A 6703-nucleotide genomic window follows, 5' to 3' on the forward strand; every position below is an offset into this window, starting at 1 on the left:
CCCATACAGCTACTGGTCCTTTTCACTGAATACACTGGAGATGTAGGTCCCCACGAGAAAACAAATCAAAGACAAAGCATTGAAAATATAAAAATATGGTCCAGAGCCCAAACATCCTCCAGCCTGAAAATGCTACTTTGTTTAATTATTAAGTAACAATGACAACAGAGGCTGTACACATGTCTAAGAAAGGATGTGAAAAATGCTCAATCAGTATCTCTTTACACATCAGGTGTATGATCTTCACTCAGAAATCTTTCCCAACTGTGTGTCTGGTTTTCCCTCTGCATCCTGTTAGTCCGTCAGGGAAGTTCTGCCTTCATCTAGTGGCTGAAACAAAGCACAGCACGTTTCCATCTCCCTTTCTCCATCTTCACTTGACTGAATTTATGGTACATATAAAACACATGAAAAGTTGAGCAACACAAACATATGATATAATATTCACCTGGTGGATTCATCAACCATTTTTGTTACCTGTGATAAAAACTAGTACATTGATTATTTGAAAATCGCCTCTGGGCCACTCTGTGAGGAAGAGCCTGGAAGACGCTCACACCGGGCGGCCGGTCCCTTAAGTCAGGGGGTTCCCAAAACTTTCAGCCCACGACCCCCAAAGTAACGGTGCAATTGACTTGCGACCCCCCCACTTTAAACGTGTATAAACATTGCGCGCAACCGCGCACGCACTATAGGCATACACAAACACAAACACGAGCATATTGACAACACAAAATAACACAACAGCCATGACATTATTCTACAGTAATTTACTCATTACTTTAATTTGAACTTAACCTCACCTAATGAGATGGATGTGCAGTATGTTTGGAGCACAGCAAGTCCAATCTTGGTTTAATGTTGGAGACCGCTACTCGGAGATCATCCTCCACATTCAGTTGCCATCTGTATTTATTTTTAAGGTGCATCAGTGCTGAGAAAGTCTTTTCGCACGAGTAGGTAGTGCCAAACGGCATCAGAACATCCAGAGCCGCCCTGGATAACTGTGGGTATTCCCTTTCAACCGAAATCCAAAACTCAGCCAGCGTCTTAGACTTACACGTGTTAAAATCATTATCTTGTGTTAAAATCATGGCTAACATTTGCCATTTCTAATCGTTTTTAATTTTAATTTTATTTCTGGAAATCTACTTGCGAGCCCCCCCCCTCTGGCTCGCGACCCCCCTGTGGGTCCCGACCCCCACTTTGGGAATCACTGTCTTAAGTGACATCATGCATCCTTAAACCCCACCCAGCAGTGATGTCACAGCGTCCCGGTCAGGGTATGAAGTTAACTTTTTCGACCACCTGCCACAGTGGTGGGTAAATTAAAAAATCCACCCGCCACTGTCACTTTTTACCAGCCACTTTTTTTGACTCATAAAGGTGAAAAACAGGAATTGATGGGACTCCACATGCAAATTGTGGATCATCACATGCTGTAGTAGGGGGGGCCAGGCTGGGACACACAATCACACAGTTTGAGTACTTGTTGGACTTTGACTTATCATTGCACCTTCTGTAATGTAGTTGTCCTCAATTTAGGTCATCCTGTACATCGCATCTGTTGTTTTTAAGCCTCTTCTCTCTAAGCGTAGCTCCCATGGCACCATTTTAATGCTACTAAGCCATCACCTGCAGTTAATATTCCATTGACTGCCATTCATTTTGGCGCCACTTCAACAGTGAATAACTTTACATCAGAAGCGTGTCAAGACTCTATTTGTCCATTTTATATTTCTAAAGAAACACAACAATGTATAAAAGGCTCCATTACCTTGTAGCTCACGTTATGGCTACGTAACAGACGTTTTTTTAAAAATAACGATTGCATCCTAACCACGTGACTTACCGTTGCATAGTCGACAAATCACCGTATTGTCAGGAGAAGCTCGCAGACAGTTTGGACTTCCATTAGCTGTTTAGGTTTAATTACTAATGTTAACTAGCATGTTAGTTAGCAGTAATTAGCCTGTGCCTATGTTATCTCCTAACATATACCTACGCTCTTCGTCTCTGCTGATTGGGAATGATTGAGATTTCTCTTGCACAGCTACCAGAAGACTTACAACTTTCAGACACGTTGTTCACGTCACATCTACGTCTTCAAGCTCAGTTGGAGGCCACGCAGTAACGTCTAGCTTCTATTATGCTCTACTATGCTTCTATTTTCCTTCACTGGTCTCCGTCCAGAGCAATGGGATCTGTCGGTCTATTTCTTTAACTGTCTATGGTTTTTTCCTGCATCCACCGTGTGTGATTGTGTGTGTCTTTCAGTCGCAGGGGAAACTGAGCAGAAACCCCGCCCGCTGCAGCGAGCCGACAGGATTAGTCCCTGGGACCTGCTACCAGGTACTATTTTTAGTACTGCCTCAGTTGAGGTTCCAAGCGAGCAGAGGCGATACCAAAAGGTGACTTGGAAATCTGCAGACTACTGATCGATCGGAGAGGATCGTCACTTATGACTGTGTTTTTAGCAAACAAGAGTGCGGAGTGTGTTTCCAGAACAAACTCAACATTTAAAAAAAACATCTAGCCAGACACCGACAGATTATCTACTCTTTGCACTATTCTCACTTTTCAACTGTTCATTGTTAAGGGCTATTTGGGGCTTTATGTCGTTTCCAATATTGCACACTGTTACTTTTAAAAAAACAAGACAATATATCAAAGAAAGGTTTTTATTTGGCTATTCAAGTAGCGCATCATGTCAGAAATGGGATTCAAACCCCCACCTCCAGTGGAGACTGCGACCTGAACGCAGCGCCTTGGACAACTCGGCCATCCTGACTCAATGCCCCAATGTTCAGTAGGATCTCTCACAGAAATAATAACATAGTAAGTCAACTATGTCATGATATAGTAGGTTCTCCATCATCCAGGTCATAGTTATCAAAGGAAGGTTTCCAAATTGTCATCCCAAATATATGGGTGTTTATGGGGACATGGAGGAGAGTCGCCAGTGTGGCAATGTGCTTGACAATGGCAATACATTGCGCGGGATGTGCAATGAAGACTAAATCTTGTGGTGGGAATCAAGATCCACCAATGTTTCTGTCCAAAATGTCCACCTTTGTCCAGAAATGTCCCTTCCAGATGGGAAATAGACTGACATTTGGGTCAATATTATGGAAATATCTTCAATATGTTCAACTGAGTCCAAATTCGGAGCTCCTTTAAATTAACATGAAGTACAGGTGACTGCTCAACATCCCCCCACCAACATTCTCCACATGGGTTTTCCAGGCAGCTTCTTTCCTATAATCAACACTTATGCTATTGAAGGCACACAACAATCAGAAAGAAGATTTGATGAAAATGCAGCAATTACTGGCTAACTTAAGTCATTTAGTAAGCTAAACGTTCACACAGGATTTGGAAAAAGGCAAGTCCAGAAAAGGTTTTAAAGGGCTTGCCACAAACAATGAATTCAGCAGAAGATAGGTTAAGATAGGTAAATTAAAGAATTTAAAGTTCTTTTTTCAATATGTTCAACTGAGTCTAAATTTGGAGCTCCTTCAAGTTAACATGAAGTACAGGTGACTGCTCAACATGCCCCCACCAACACACTGTTTTCAGTTCAAGGATATTTTACCTGTTAGCCTACTTTAAGCTAGATGTGGTCAGTGTAGAGGTTGATTTTTTAATATCACCAATTCTCTGTCTTATCAAGTTATCAAGGGAAGGTTTCCAAATTGCCAGCTCAAATATATGGGTGTTTATGGGGACATGGAAGAAAGTCACCGGGGTGGCAATTTGTTTTACAATGGCTTGGATTTGTTGGAGTCATTTACAGCCAATTGTGAGTTCCCCATCAAATCCTGTCGCTGGTACATGTACGTAATTACAGCAGACAGTTTCAGGCACGGCTAACATCCTCTCTCATCCTGCTCAACACTTCAAGCTCCAAAGAGAGGACGACCATCTCCAGGCAAAGCGAGCCCAGCAACACAGACAGGGACATCAAGAAGCCCTCTGAAGGCTCAGAAGAGACAGTCCAAGAGATGTGCACACCTCCCACTGGATGTAAGCAAGGACCTAGTTGCACATTTCCCATGGAAGACAGGACGCTGCAGATACTGCAATAAAGGATACACCAACATGCAATGCAGCAAGTTCGCCTTTGCTTTTCAGAGTACAAGAACTGTCTTTGGGAGTATCACAACCAATGACAGCCAGTCATGAAAACAAAAAAAGGAATGAAGAAGTTCCTAGAAAAAGCTAGTTTTTTCAATAGTTTTTTAAAATAAATGAATTCATAAAAAAAATGTGTGATTATTATTAATGTTCATAAAGATCTTTGATGTTACTGTACTGACATCGTAGCCAGCTAGATGTTACGTCCCTACTGGTTTCCAGTGGTAGGTGGTCTGCCTCTGCCACCAGATTCCTCAACAATCCCAAACATATTCCTGGCCATTTTTGAATTGTTTCCCAGATCCACTGCCCTGAAAATGCTTGTCTAAGTAAGCACCACATCACAGCCACCTACAAAAAATATAATCATTCAAGTTCGGGTCGAGCTGGTTTCGATCTTTTGGCAATACATAAAACAGATTGTATACCCAAGCCCACAGCTCTTCACAGTGAGCTAACGCTCAAGTCTTATGTGAAGAGGCTTCAAATCACGTATTTATAACTATGTCAACGACAGGGTAGCACTATTTTGAGTTGATCTAAAACAACTGGTGACCTTAGCTTATTCTTTAATGAGCTTATTCCTCTTTAGTGATATGCGTTTCTCTCTGGGTTTAACCAAGTGGGCCCCCTTGTGGACAAAATATATCACCAGCATATTACAACATGAGAAACATCACATTCATAGCCTTAAACATCACAAGCCACCTCCAAAAAGGCATTCATGACGAATCAGTAGCCTGGGCTGCAATGGCAAAAAAGCAGCAAAAAGTTGATTTGTACATGCAGTAACAATTAATAATATTAATAATAATTAATTAATCGCCCCACAGGGATTGCTAACATCAAATGTTTAAAAATATCAGAATTCATATCGATATTGCAATATCACATTTTGTCAATATTATGTAACCCTAATGTCTGTGTGTGTGTGTGTGTGTGTGTGTGTGTTGGGAGTGGGGCTGCTAAATGTCAAGGGCTGAGAGGAGATGGATGCAGAACAACATTGTAGTACTGTGCGTGTGTGTGTGTGTGTGTGTGTGTGTGTGTGTGTGTGTGTGTGTGTGTGTGTGTGTGTGTGTGCGTGTGTGTGTGTGTGTGTATGTGTGTGTGTGTGTGTGAGCGAGAGAGAGAGACAAATATAAAATGCTTCAAGTAGACTCTAATAATATAATCATATTGTTTCTTCAACTTATTAAAATATCTGACTTTACGGCCACTATCTGTTTCTCTATCTTATTTTTATGTGTGATTCATGGTCGATACATCACATAAAAAACTACCTCTGCCCTGTTCTGTTTATAAAGACACAACAGTAGGTTTTTCAATCAGATTGATGTTCAAACTGGAAATGTCTGGTGACTTTATGTCATGTCAGAATATTCTATCACTATGAATACGACGTCTACTGGCATGGAAGTTGTGTTATTCTCACAACTTTTCTCCACACAAAGCCATCTTGTGGAATAATGAATACATTACTAAGAGGAACAAGTCACTGTATTTGCAGAAATGGATTGATAAAGGTATTATCTTTATAAAGGATATTTTTCATTGTTATAGCCAATTATTAAACTATGGAGGCTTTCTCAGAGAGAAAGCATTCCCGTTAACGTTCAAAGAATATCACTCAATCTTCAATTCTATCCCTAATGGCATATTAGAGGTAAGGAAAAGTTATAAAAAACAAAACGAAGTTCCTGAATTTAATTTTACTCTTTATGTTAATGGTATGAATATTACGAGCAGGAATTGTATTAATAAGCACATCAGAAAATGCTTTCTAAATTTAAAGAAAAAAAACACCTCATGGGAAATTTTTCTGAAATTCTCACTTTAATGAAATTAACTGGCATAAGGCGTGGCTTGTTCCTTTTAGATATTGTATCTCGAAAATAGTGAGGGATTTACATTTACAATATTCCACAAAATATACCCTACAAACTTGTTCATCTCAAAATGTATGCCAGTCGACAAGTATTGTAGGTTTTAAGTCCGAACAAGAATCGTTAATTCATCTTTTTTTATGGTTGTTCATTCTGTATTACATTTTAGAAAAGTTTTGAAAATTATATGATTTCTAAAACAACACACACAGTCACTCTGGAAGGGAAACATATTATTACATTGTTTGAATGTAAAGATAGAAATTTATGTAACATTGTTAATCTTTTTATTATATTTGGGAAATTTGATGTTCATAAATCTAAGTTGTCCACTTCAAAACCCTCCTTTAAATTATTTCAAATTGAAGTTGACACATATTTTGAGTCTCTTCATTTAATAACGAATAAAAAAGCTATATTTATTTCTGATATATACTCTAATCTATTTGATTAAGAACCTCTGTTGTCACATTCTATACGTCTTTGCAAATCTGTCACTTTCTTATTTCCTTTTTTTTTTTCTTTTTATTATGACTATGATGTATATTTGATGCTTTTGTTTATGTTGTTGTTTTTTTGTAAATATTGTTACTTGATTTTTTATAATTTTCTTCACATAACTTCATATTTTGATCTGTGGTGTCTGAATTTTTGTAGTGTTATTTGTTAATAAAGAAAAA

This window comes from Etheostoma spectabile, chromosome 24, assembly GCF_008692095.1.
Source record: "Etheostoma spectabile isolate EspeVRDwgs_2016 chromosome 24, UIUC_Espe_1.0, whole genome shotgun sequence".
Taxonomy (NCBI): Eukaryota; Metazoa; Chordata; class Actinopteri; order Perciformes; family Percidae; genus Etheostoma; species Etheostoma spectabile.